Raw genomic sequence first — 12,480 nt, forward strand, 5'->3', positions numbered from 1 at the left:
TCCACCATACCCTCCTCCCCTCGCAGCTCATCGACCCCCACGCTGTCTCTAGGACACAATGCATGCTGACATTGGCATCATCCATCAAGTCAGAAAGGAGGTCAAAAGCGCAGCATACCGTGTCCATGAATTGCACCTTAAAGCAGCACTCACTTCCACAGCAGTCAGTTTTCACGCTTACTCTCTGATTTTACTCTCTGGTTTTGTGAAAGCAGACCCAGTCTAAAAAGGTTTTAGATCACCATTGTTCAGTTGTGTGAAAACCAAGCCTTTTGTAACGTTACGTTTGACAGAAATCCCAATGAGTTTGTGTCATTGTTGGCTGTGATTGTAATTGTTTAACAGTGGGAGCCCTGGTCTCTGATAGTGTCAAGACAACGAAGGCATCACAGCACTCAGGTGAACCAACGTCCCCAACCAACCAATATGTCATATGTCAGTGAAGCAAATTTTGAAAAACAAAGCTGTAAGACAGCGATTGTATGACTGTCTAATAAGTGTTTCCAATAATCGAGAAAAAACAGACTAACTTCTTACTGCTGCGTGATCCAGCTGCAGGTACAAGTGCGATTGTTCAGATTTCAACATCCAAAACCTGCTTCGTCCGTCTTGCCAACCTCCCTCGGAAACCTTTTGACATCAGGAGAGCTAAAACGGTTACTCAATCAATCGACTCCAATCAGTCGAAAGAAAAATATTCAATGTACACTTTTCCTGAACAAGGCTTTGTTCATCTCTTACATAACCTCTCATTTTGATGCTTTTTGAGGTTGTCGTTCCTGCCGCTTCCACTGGAGTCTTCCCCCCCCATTTTTACAATTTTCTCATTGAAACTATTGCTTAAGCAAATTGAATCGATGAAAAAGATCGCTAGATTAATCGACTCCGACTAATTAATCGCTAGCTGCAGCTCAGGATATCAGTCCTGGCCTCCTGTGAACTAACCAGCTTCCCACGAATCCCTGTCGCAAAAACGCTTTCTACGGACGTTGAGGTTAATCAGAGGAATGTTTTTTGTTTGTTTTTTTTCTTAGTAAGTGATGATAAATCACGTCACCAACGCCTCATTTTTGCACCAAAACGTGTGCTTCCATGAACGCGTGTGACGATGAATTGCAGTGAACCCATTACACCTGCAGCAGCGGGCAGCGGGAGGCGGGAGGGGCAGAAAAAAAACGGTGCAGTCAGCACTTTTAATCAGCAGGCGTACAGTAGCACGATGTACGGGGCAGGCAGAAGGAGCCTCAAGCGGACCGGAGCGGAGAGCGAAGGCGAGCTAATAATTTAATCCGCTCTGCCGTGGACAGGAGGCGTTGGTCGTGACAGTAGTTTTCCGTCACCGGTGACATCTGGAGGACGCGGCTCCCACCGCAATCCGATATGCAGCCCCCTCCCTTTTCTTAACACCCACCCACACCCACACCCACCACCACCACCACCACCACCCGCTCCCAGTGTTCCACCTTGTGCATGAAAATGTTTTGTTGCCAGTAATAACACGTCATGCTGGCGAAAAGATGCGTGTGTTTGTGTGCGTCTGTGTGTGCACTACTCACACTGTAGTGCAGACCTTTTTCTTTTTTTTTCTTTCCAGGAGTCACATTGTGGTGCTTTTTTCCCCCCAATGTGTGTCCATGGTTGCGGCTTGATGGTAGCTTTTCACTTAAAGGGTAAAGTCTTCAAGCGAGGCTGCAGAATTTGCTCTTGTGTGTGTGTGTGTGTGTGTGTGTGTGTGTGTGCGTGCGCGAGCATGCACGGCCGCCTCTGCAGGATGTGTCCTCCACCGGTTCCAATGACAGTGCAGATCGAGACTCACTGCGTAAGCAGTCAGTGCGATACAGGGGAAGCTGCTCCTCCTCCTCCTCTGGTCACGTTTCACCGCAAAATAGGATTTTTTTATTTAATTTTATTTAGTTATTTATTTATTTATTGAATCCCGACTCTTCTCATGTTACCTGCCTCCCCCCGTTTCACAGTACGTGCGGAGTGCAGACGGTCTAAAGTTGAAGGTTGAGCCAGCGGAAGGACGGATGCCGCACTTCTTCCTGCCGCAGTCCTCATTTCCTGGTTCACCGCTCAGGTGATCTACGTGGTGAGAGAGGCGGGGACTGCTGCTGTGGGAGGGGGTGTGTGAGGGGTGGGGGCGGGGGGGGGTTGAATGGCGGCGGGGGAGGACTCGCTCACTGGAATCTGGAGAAGTTGTGGGAATGTGACCGATTAGACTCCAGAGGTCACTGTGGCCTCAGCCCCAATGGCGTCGGAGCCTGGATGGCAAAGAAGGGGGATGTGGCCACGTGCTAGACGCAGGGGAAGTAGTAGCAGTCGTAGTAGTAGTAGTAGTAGTAGTAGTAGTAGTAGCAGTAGCAGTAGTAGAAGGGAGGAGGAGGAGGGGTAGAGAGGCAGGAAGTGGTAGCGAGCTTCCACACGGACAAGGTGACTCCTCTCCTCTCCTGGTCTGATCTGATCTGATGGCGGGGCGGGCGAGGCAGGAGACCCCTGAGCAAAGTTCCCACTTATCATGAGTCAGCAAGGAGCACAACCGCTTGTAACACACATTAGCCGCCTCTCCCAAAGTCAGGACCAGGTTATTATTTTTTTTCTTTTTCCTGAACCGGCCAGGGCAACGCAACACAAGGCGTGGGCAAGGTCAGATGAAAGGCACCGAAACCGTTTTGCAGCAGTCTTTCCACAACATCAACGTTGTAAATTTATTTAAATTTATTTATTTCTGGCCGACACGGTGGCGCAGTGGTTAGCGCTGTAGCCTCACAGCAAGAAGGTCGTGGGTTCGCTTCCGGGGCCCGGACCTGGGACCTTTCTGTGTGGAGTTTGCATGTTCTCCCCGTGTCTGCGTGGGTTCTCTCCGGGTTCTCCGGCTTCCTCCCACACTCCAAAAACATGCATGTGAGGTCAATTGAACGCTCTAAATTGTCCGTAGGTGTGCATGTGTGTGTGAATGGTTGTCTGTCTCGATGTGGCCCTGCGATGAACTGGCGACTTGTCCAGGGTGTCACCCTGCCTTCACCCTATGACAGCTGGGAGGGGCTCCAGCAGACCCCCGTGACCCTGAGCTCGGGACTAAGCGGGTATGGAAAATGAATGAATGAATGAATTATTTATTTCTCAAGAGGACAGTGTACAGCGTACAGCACCCCATTTTGCAGGGATGTGATTGTACCCAATTTCAGCCAGGGGCTGGTTTACATTGGTGGCCCCCCCCTGCCAGTTGTTATTGGCACAGAACCTTTCAAATGAGGTCAACAACAAGAGTAAAGAGCAACAGTAATAAGACAGTCATATTACAATACAGCACAATGGCAATACACAATCATCAAAGTAAGAAAAGAAAAGAAAAGAAAAGCGAGAGTAGAAGAACAGGCAAATAAAGAAGCCATGAAAACAAAGAGGTAGAGAGAAACCTTAGATATGCTACGCTAGCAATTTTTAATGACTAATGACTAAACATCAGTCCCCTCCACTCTCCAATACACAACATATTAAGCGTGGATGTTTGATAGCAGTATCTTCCAGGCACCCCCCCCCGTCCACACACACACACACACACACACACAGACACACACCTCCCCCTCACACACACCCCTCCTTTAAAATGTCTTATTAGACCTGGAGAGGTCATTTTAGCTGAGTTGCTCACCTGGCGCATGCGGCAAAAAAATACAACTTCCTGTTTACTTTGGCCTATAGAAGGGAAGAGAAGGCGTAGCCGTGTCACTTCCCGTCACGCCTCTCTAACCCCCATGACGCACATCCAAACGTACCAGCCAATCAGCGCGAGCCGAGACAACGGCAAAGATTAAAAGTCTACGACTAAAAAATACATCCATTTTTTTAAGACGTTTATTTATGTATGGCGTCTATGGCAATAATGCTCGTTTTGGGCAGCATGGGATTTTGGGCTGCAGTACCTCAAGTGGCCACTGGGAAAAAAAACCCGCCCGCTACCATATTGAAAGTCCGATATCGACTTGTTATAAGATACCCAGGAGGGTGTATCATTGTGTTTAATTTGAAGCGGATAATTAGCCTAATTAGCCCAACGCTCGTGTATCGAGAGCGGCTCCACGTCCCGGGAACCTAACCCACGACCTCGTCGCCGTGAGCCAACCACTGTGCTAACCATAGCACCACTTTGTGGCACCCCCCACAGGCTGCGATTTCAGAGCACAACTTGTCGCATAATTACTACGCATAACGTTTATCTATGATGATACATATAAATCATCACGTAGAATGTAGAATTGAAGCCAAAAAACCCAATCACAGGTCACGATTCCCATCAAGAAGAGTAGAGGAAAGACTGGCTAATTTTGTCGCACTCTGGTTAAAATGAGAGTTGCTGTTAATTATTTTCGTTTCATATTTTCATTATAATTTAGTTTTTGCAATTCTCATCACAGTGGGAATGGACCGAACTTGGCTTCACCCCTTTGGTTGATGTATGTGCGGCATGCCATAACGACAGAGATATATCTGTGAGCTGCTTGGCGTCTCCATTGTGTTGTCTCTGCGCCTCACTTCCTGTTGCACACAATCTGGTCTTTGTTGAGCCGCAGCCTTGCGTCTGATGTAGGCCAGCAGTCCAATGTGTTTCTGATACTTGAGTCGTTACCAGCGTCTGTGTTCTCAATTGGAATGCACTACATGATAGGAAAGGGTTCAGTTACAGGTCCAAACTTCTTACCCCCCAAATTTTGGCGTTGCACTCAGCAACAAATTGCGTGAACGCCGGCCATGCAGCTCGATTGCAAACAAGTAATAATAGCCGCGTCAAAGAGGAGAAAAAGTGTGACGTGCTACATTAGAATCCAATTTAACTAGAAGCTCAAATCTGTGTTTCAGTTAAACTGCAGATGATCATCGACTATATGTCCAGCTGAAATACACCCCCAAGTTGTTTCCTAATAATATTAACCTGAACGACTGTTAGCTCACTATGTGTTGTACCGATTACTGCAACACAAACGTCTTTATTTAACCTTTCACTGCAGCTAGCAACATTTTTTGAGGCGCCCTTTTTCTGCAGTGGTTCCTTGTTTGAAAGCGCAGGTTTCCATGAATCTGATTGGGTTTCGGCTAAACCTCTTGATGACGTGAAGACCACATCAAACCTCACCGGGTGTGCAGAATTTACAATACTTGCTCTGTGCCTGATTGCTTTAAAACTGGGGAAAGAGTTCGCCAAGTGGAAGAGATCACTCCCCAAAGATTTTGATCACAGAATGAAACATTTGAATTTGCCTTTGTCGCACACAACTTGAAAGCGGAGGACCAAAGTAATGGTTAATCAACACTTAACTGCTGATTAACGGCTCACATTTCCTTATCAATGCGCCGGCTCTGTTAATGGTTGTGAGTTTTATATGGCTGCTGATCGGATCACCCATGACAGCACATGTTGTGGTCCTTTCACCTTGTGCCTCAAGGGCAACAAGGGCAACATACAGTAGCATGTAGCTTGGAGCTAGCATGACAGTGTCCCCATTGTCCTTATTTCGCCAAATGCTTTCTCCAGCTTTCACCAGTTGCTCATTTAAGGTCAGACACCACTACAGACTCAAGATTGTGAAACGTATTTAAGATGAGACACTCCACTCAAATTAATAGTTTTGCCTTTGGGCTTCTTTGACCTCACAGTCTCTGTTGTTTCTTTTGTTTGTTTTCTGTGCCATTGGGAGTAGGCAGGAAAGAAATGTTTTATGCTTTTGTACTCATTTCTGTCCTCGCCTTTTCCTATGTTTGAGAGAAAGAATTGACTCAGTGCCTCTTTGACCCTTCAGAGTTTTAACTGCCCCGGTGATTTGAGTTAAAGGATAATTTGTGTAACTAATGCCTTGAGTTAGGCAGCAATTCACAAAATGGGCAATGTTGGCGTAATGCAAACAGTCGCTGAAACAGAGTTGTATCTTTTTGCTCTTCCGCGTTGGGAGGTTTTGCAATTTGCATTACCACTAAATGTTGCTCTGCTTTTCTTTTCTTTTCTTTTTTCTTTTTTTTAAAGAAAATTACTGAAAAAATTAGCTTGCAAAACCACATTGCCTACATTCTCGCGTTCTCTCTGACTAACGTGCAAGAGTCCTGGGTTCAGATGCCACATTGTTTACAGAGGGGCAGACATGGATGTACCAGCGTACTCTGGTGGTACCATGGTTTGTTTTTATTTCTTACCATAATTTCAAATCCTTTTTTTTCCTCTTGCTGTAGAAAAAAAAAAAGGCAAAAAAGCAATTTAGCCATGAATTCCTTGAAAAATAGAATCTACCTCAGGGGACATCACAACCTGAGACAAATACGATTCTGCCGAGCTATCCTCGCTTTACATGACTGAAAACCTCCTGTAACCGTGGCATTCACAGGTCAGTGGAAATATTTAAAGGAAATTATTTTGTCCGCCACAAGGAATAAAAATCTCGTCCGACAAAGAAATTGTCATCCATTTTGTGCCGACTTTCCGTTGTCCGACAGCTTTTGACTTTCGCCGTCATCTTCATCAAGTCTCACTGGCCAAGTGGCCTCACCGTCGCCTCTGTGAGGCGTGGAGGGGTGCGTGAGTGTCAGCTGACGAGCAAATTGATTTTAAGTGTATGTGCAGCGTATAAAAGGGGCGTATTATTTCAATTGTCACATGTCAACATGGGGTCCGTAACACTGGAACACTGGAGAATTTTACTTTTCCTACAAATTAGAAGAAAAACTCACGTCCGCGTGACTCCACAGTTCAACAAGTTTGGAAAAAAAAGTGTTTATTGTTTGGGATCGTTTATCAAAGTGATACATTTTTCACAAAACTATCCATCTGTCTATCACAACATCGAGCAACAAGTAGCAACAAGTAGCAGCTTCCGCTAAAATTGTTTTCTGCTGCAAAACATTAAGTATTAGTTTGTTTTTGCTTCTCTGCCAAAGTGCTCCCTGACAAATTATAGATTGCTGAAGACCATTGACAACGACTATGAAGCAACTTCATGAAATCAAGATTTTTTTCTGGATACTCTTTGAGTCCAAAGAACCCCAAACAAACCCCAACCCAAGCAAAAGTCACGCGACTGACCAAAACTGCAATAATAGTGCTGTTACCTGAAGGAAATAAACCAACAACAGTGTCCCCCAGTCTATAGAAATGGGATTCAATGACCAAGAGGCAGTAAATCACTCCTGGTTCAAAGAGCCGTCATCTTATTCTGTCTTCAATCAAATATTAACCATCACATGAATTATTGGAAGGAATGAGCACTAAACTTTGCACTGGTGGATTAATTTGTAACTAGGGAAAAAGTTTCGCAAGAACATATATTTCGCCACCGCGTCAGGAGTGGCTAGTCAGGATGTGTGCCTGCCACTGAAAATGTTGCTCAGGGACGGTGCAGATAAGACGGGACAACAATGAAAATTTAATAAGACGGGTGTTTGTTACACTGTCAACAGCCACAGCTGTTCATATTTGCTGCCACCTTTAAGTGTGGGGCAGAACCATTCTAGTTACCTCTTGCCAGTTTAGGATCTACTAAATAGAGCAAAAAGCTAAGCCAAAAAAAATAAATAAATAAAGGTGTTTTTTTGTCTTTTGACCAAACCCAGCAAACTTTTTCACCTTTCTACGCGTTTTCCTGCCTCCTTAACTTGAGCCTTTTAATTCCTTTTCAATCGTGTCGTCTTATGTCAGGAAAGGGAGCCGACGAAATACAAGCAGCCCGTATCGGGTTCCTCCCTTCACACCTTCTAGTGACATCATAACCTGCCGTCAAGGTAGGATGGGGTGACAGAACACTGCGAGCCACGGAGGGACAAACATTAACCAAACCGTTTTAGCCAGGCAGACCGGTTGAAGAGAAAATTGCCTTCTGCAAATAGCTCGCACGGTAACGTTGGCAGCAAGTCTGTGGAATGCCGACGTTCGACAAATTTCGGTGCGCATGATTCAAAACAAGTTCAAAAATAGAGACGCGGCTCTGTTTGCCCGCTTGACGCATCAGTAGAGGCAGGAGAGCAAACAATGAAACCGCCGCAGTTAAGCCAATTCCACAATAGGGACTCCTGGGCGAACTGCATCAGAGCGATGGGCCTATGATTGCCAATGACAGCACCGTTATTAACGCGCCTGCACCTCAGTTGTATGTCAGTGACTATGGTCAAGCATCAACAAGGAGCTGATCTGTGATTTTAGATAAGTGGGAGGCAAAGTAGCCTTAGCCATAATTGGAGACGACAGGAGTCTTGGAAGTGGACTGTAGGAATTCTTTCCTTTTTCCAGGTACAACTTGAGAGAATCCCAGATCCTGAATGGAAAAATTGTGATTGGATTTTTCTTCCCATGTGGAATGAGAATCAATCTGGGGCCAAATTTGTGATCCTCAGGAGGAAACCTGAAAGAGCCGTCACAATGTCACTTTAAAGATCTATAATAAAAAAAAAAATCTCCCTTTTTATGGGTGAATTCAGAGGTGCTGGACCCTTGTGTGCCAGGTTAAGACATAACCACGGTTTATTCCACTCTTACACATTAACCAGTGCTTTAAAGAACAGAGGATTTAAACTTTCCATAATGATCCCTGTCAATTATTGACCCTGGGGGCGGTGGGCTCTGTGGTGTTCCCTGGTGGTGCAAACGACAAGGCATCTAGAAACCTCTAGAAAATAAAAGAAACATGATTCAAAGTTGATCTTGAGTCATTTCAAGACATGAAATAATTATTAACATTGTTCTCATCGATGGAACCCATCGCCCACCCTTGATTTGTTTAAAACTTGTACCTGCTTACTGCGTACTTGCACACAACTGGGAAAAGAAGGTTTTTAATGTGGCCGAACTGGACTAGCATGGTTGGATTTTGGGCAGTTTGGTTGTTGGAATTTCGTCATAGCGTCGTCCTTTTTCTTTAAATGTTGGCCACAAAGAAGGCATCTACCTTCAATCAAGCCCTGTCACCTGCAGCCCCGTCCACGCGTTTGAAAATGCCAGGCAGCATCGACATCCGTAAACAAAGCGTAACGCGGCGTTCCGCTCGGTGTTTTGCCTACAAACACTTTGCGCGGTACGCGATGTGTAGTGAAAGATATGTCCAAGGTCGTACAGCATGTCCATAGAATGAGCCTGATCAAGTCTTGACATTCAATTTTTTTTTCTTTTTCCCCTGAAGTACCTTTCTTCCTGTGTAACTGAAATTTGCACGTACGGGAGATATACTATAACCCCGTAGCTCTTAAATTAATAAGCAATTAACCTCCTTGACACCTGAAGCACAGCTTTGGTGTGGCTCTCATTGCCCTCACGTCTACACGAACACGTCCAACCATATGAATTAAATTGCTATTGTGATCCTCACACGTTCTGCGCCTCGTCGGATGTTCCCCTGCTGTGCCACCCTTCCCAGAGGACACCAGCTAGCCGGCTAAAGGACTCGCTCGCTGCTTTTATCTGTTGCAGTATCAGCGGGTGTGCATTGTCGCTGTGAGACACATTAGCATACACATGAAGGCTAATCAAGGTGCTGATTGCAGTCCAGACCCCTCTTATTCACAACCCCTCCTCGATTTATTTTTGGGAGGTCCTCACTCTACACCAAGTCTGTTATCCCCAGTCCCCAAGCTCTCTCGCGACCAATGAACTAGACCCCTCATCTCCCAAAAATGATGACGCTGCATTCCACTATGATTTGGGAGTCTATTTTTTTGCCATCTGAAATGCCACGCTGAAGTTGGACTTGTAGGTCCGAAAGTTGGATGAACCTTGACAGTGAAGCATCTTTGCAAATGCACTTCACGACAGTGACAACAACAGGGGATAAAAATGAGTTAACGGCTCACAGTGAAGAGGTGCCCTTGGTCAAATTACTGCATTCACAACTGCTGCTGGTACACTTACGAGTGTTTCTGATGATATGTGTGTCATGTACCCAGTGCTTTTGACAAATACTGCAAATGGCAGAGCCCAATTGCAAATGTTGAGGGGCGGGCGATGTGGAGTAAATGTTGTTGGGACTCACTTTCACCTTGGGGCCACTCCCTCCTCATTCTCTCTTCTACTCTGCGTGTTTGTTGTACACACAAGTTGACAATAGCCGGCCGAGGTGCAGTGAGCCTCGGACACCCGACTGTATCATTAACAAAATTGCAGGCTTTGTGTGGTTCCCTCTCTTCGCGAGACTCTGCTGAACATCACTGCTGTGCACATTATTTCCCAGTAACTTGTTTCATTGTTCGGAATGCGCCGTGAAAAGATTCAGTTTTGGTAATTATTTTCATGATTTCGAACCAGAAGTTTCTAAATACAAATGAAGTGGTTCACTCAAGCCGAAAGGATTTAATTTTAACGGTGGGTTCAGAGAGGATTTTAGGTTCAGGTTTTTGTTTTGTTTTGTTTCAGTTTTCCAAGCAGTCGTTATCATGCTCATAATTACGCCTTCAAGGCATTTGAATTCTGTCTTCTGAAAAAAAGGGAAGCTGGCTGCTCTGAAAACATCACACACATCATCACGTCATCATTGGTTTACATGACGTCACTTTTCTATGACGATGTGGTAGATTGCCACTTCAAAGTAATATCGGAGCTGAAACTCATGAAAAATTTCAGTCAAAGGAAACTAAATTGGCTTTATAATGAGGAACAAAATAAGACATATGCCATGTAAGTTGCTCAAACTGCCACTAAGTTAAATAAATGCTTTATCATTAACATATGTGCAATTTACAGGCCTCCCAGATCTTTTCTGGTTCTCTATCGACTCGATCGATTCATTCTCTGTTTCTCATCATTGCACTTTTTTTGGATTATTTTTTTTTTCATCTTCAACGGTTTAGTATTAATTCAGCTGTGTTTTTTGTTGATTTGTTTTAGCCATTGCTTGCTTCCCGTGTTTATTTCTTTATTTTATTGACAATCTGGCAGCACGAACAAGCAAACTCAATTAAGTGAACTTCATTCAATCGAGTTAAAACCCGACAAAAGGCCCTTTTGACTCCTCTGCCATTGCTGTGCCCGGCTCAAGGTCAAACTCAACCCCCCCCCCCCCCCCACCTGCATCTATTATCCCCAGGAATCGCATTTAACACGTGTGTTTACGTTCAAACAAACGCACGCAGCTCAAGGAACTCGGCCGTCAGTGCGCTGCTGGGCTTTTTTTTATTTTGCTCACGCATCCATGCATCCGTGCATGCATGAACTCACGCTCTCTCGCACAGATCAACAAGAATGCGAAGCTAAATGGTGAACGTGCGTAAGCCATCGTTGGACGTCGTCGCTGCTGTGATACGTTTAAAAAATAAGCCTGACAGTGCACTTTTCTGCCAGGTACCTTGGCTGTTTTGTTTTTGTTTTAAGGTACGACTAGGAAACCGCACGACTTCTTTCAACACTGAAGGTTTTGTTGACGCACACGGGGGTACATTGCAAGTTTTATTCACGTGTTGACGCGATGCCAAGCACAACAAACTCGGGACACCCACTGAGATTTGAGGAAAAAAAAGCAAGACGGGCCCGGCTACGTACATTCCACCCTGTTGAGGGGGGATAAAATGATTGCATTGTCTGCGCTCTAATGAGTGTTTTACAGCAGAATTGCAGGCTTCGCACACTGTAATAATCTGGCACTCAAACAGTGGCAATGCACTGAGTCAAACACGGTCAGTCACACTGAATTACAAGTGCTCAGCTCAGTTCGCCGGCCACTAAATAAGAACTTGGATTGCGGCTTGAGTAACCAACCGCGTCGCACGACACATTTTACACACATTTGTGTGCTGACAAGATAAGAGGACGCACTCAAAAGTTCCTCTTTCTGTCTGTCTTTCACCCCCGGAGTGGACTTGGACTCGGGCACAACTTGGGAGACTGCCTGTTACCGTACATGCATGCATGATGCATGACTTGGAACATTTCAGGCAGGGGACACTCGCTGCAAACAGGGGAGGAGGTGTGGTGGGTTTATTGGAAGGGAATTGGAGAGTTGAAACGATTCTGGGGGCCCAGAGCTGGATAAATATTAACCACACGAGAGCTGTGGTGCCTTTTTTTTTTTTTTTTTGCTTGCTTCCATGTGTGTGTCTCTCTATGTGTGTGTGTGTGTGTGTGTGTGTGTGTGTGTGTGTGTGTGTGTGTGTGTGTGTGTGTGTCAAGCATCAATGGACGGATCCAGCTGAAACAGGTTCCCCCGCTCGTGTTTTGGTTTCTGAATCGCTTTCTGTCATCTTCCTATAACTCTCTTAACTGCTGCGTGCGGAGGAGGCATGAAGCTGTACATCCTCAGAGGACAAAAAAAAAAAAAAAAATGGGATCCACAGAGCAGCTTGTTTCATGCTTGGGATGCTCTAATTTCACATATATATCCGAGGCTTGCGGCAGGTGCACTTTTCATCATCAACCCCCCCCCCAACCTCCCCAACCTCCTCTTAAGTGAGTGCGGGATGACTTACTACTGCCTGCTCCAAGACGTATCAAAGTTGTGTGTAAAAAAGCCATACGGCCGC

The 12,480-nt window shown here is 45.4% G+C and overlaps 1 protein-coding gene across 1 annotated transcript in view; it reads left to right on the forward strand.

The window, feature by feature from the left end:
• The window catches only part of ddx4 (DEAD (Asp-Glu-Ala-Asp) box polypeptide 4), a 74,371-nt gene that overhangs the window by 7,762 nt on the left and 54,129 nt on the right, over nucleotides 1-12,480 (forward strand). The window lies entirely within an intron of this gene.

This window comes from Nelusetta ayraudi, unplaced genomic scaffold (genome assembly GCF_046127955.1).
Source record: "Nelusetta ayraudi isolate G7.1 ecotype Tasmania unplaced genomic scaffold, CSIRO-AGI_Nayr_v1 ptg000006l, whole genome shotgun sequence".
Lineage (NCBI taxonomy): Eukaryota > Metazoa > Chordata > Actinopteri > Tetraodontiformes > Monacanthidae > Nelusetta > Nelusetta ayraudi.